The sequence below is a fragment of the Panthera leo genome, chromosome C2 (assembly GCF_018350215.1).
Source record: "Panthera leo isolate Ple1 chromosome C2, P.leo_Ple1_pat1.1, whole genome shotgun sequence".
Lineage (NCBI taxonomy): Eukaryota > Metazoa > Chordata > Mammalia > Carnivora > Felidae > Panthera > Panthera leo.
Genome location: NC_056687.1, coordinates 66,965,944 through 66,967,128, shown reverse-complemented (window position 1 = coordinate 66,967,128; position 1,185 = coordinate 66,965,944).

The following is a 1,185-nucleotide window of genomic DNA, read 5'->3' as shown; positions in this document are numbered from 1 at the left end:
TGACGTAACCCAGGATGTGCACACCATCAAAATGGGCGGTGAAGATGTGATCTTTGTAAGTTGGTCCCACTTTAGAGAAGAAAGATGGAATCTTGAAATATATTTATTTACCAATTCATGCTCAAAAGATTGTCTAATCTATATAAAAATTACACTTGAGGACAACTGTGAATCGCTTTAAGGGCCATTTTATTAACATGAGAATTATAGGTAACTGTAAGGTCCCCTTTATCATAAAGGAAGTCTTTCCATGGAGGATTCCGAGTTTATTAAAGATAAATTTTTTCCTTGCATTATGCATAAGGGTATACTATCTTCATAGTGATCAAATGTAAACAGGAAGAGAAGGGTAGAAAGGCAAATAAAGTGAAAATGAGGAGAGATAATTAGGGAAAGAGGCAATGGGGAAATGCAAAAAGAAGACAGGAACACAAATTCAACCCAAATAGGCCTGCATCCTCTACCCTACACCAAAGCAGCTGGCTATAAGCAAGTCTCCACTCATTCTTCCTGTTTGTTGCTGTTGATTTGGGGGAAGATTTCATCTAAATAAGAAAAAGGGTGGGGTTGAGAGTATAAAAGAAAAAAATAAAGTCACATCTAGAGAAATCCTCGGAATCAAAAAGCTGATTTTTAAGAAGAATGCCGGTGCAATTTTGATTGGGATTGCATTGAATATGTAGATTGCTTTGGGTAGTATTGATGTTTTAACAATATTTATTCTTCCAATCCATGAGCATGGAATGTTTTTCCATTTCTTTGTGTCTTCTTCAATTTCCTTCATAAGTTTTCTATAGTTTTCAGCATACAGATCTTTTATATCTTTGGTTAGGTTTATTCCTGGGTATTTTATGTTTGTTGGTGGAATTGTAAATGGGGTCAATTTCTTGATTTCTCTTTCTGTAGCTTCATTATTGGTGTATAAAATACAACCAATATTTGTACATTGATTTGTACCCTGTGAATTTCCTGAATTCATGTATCAGTTCTAGCAGCCTTTTGGTGGAGTCTTTCTTTTGGGTTTTCCAAATAAATCCAGTGAAGAAATGGGCAAAAGACACAAATAGACACTTTTCCAAAGAAGACATCTAGATGGCCAACAGACACATGAAAAGATGCTCAATGTCATTCATCATCAGGGAAATCCAAATCAAAACCACACTGAGATATCATCTCATACTAGCC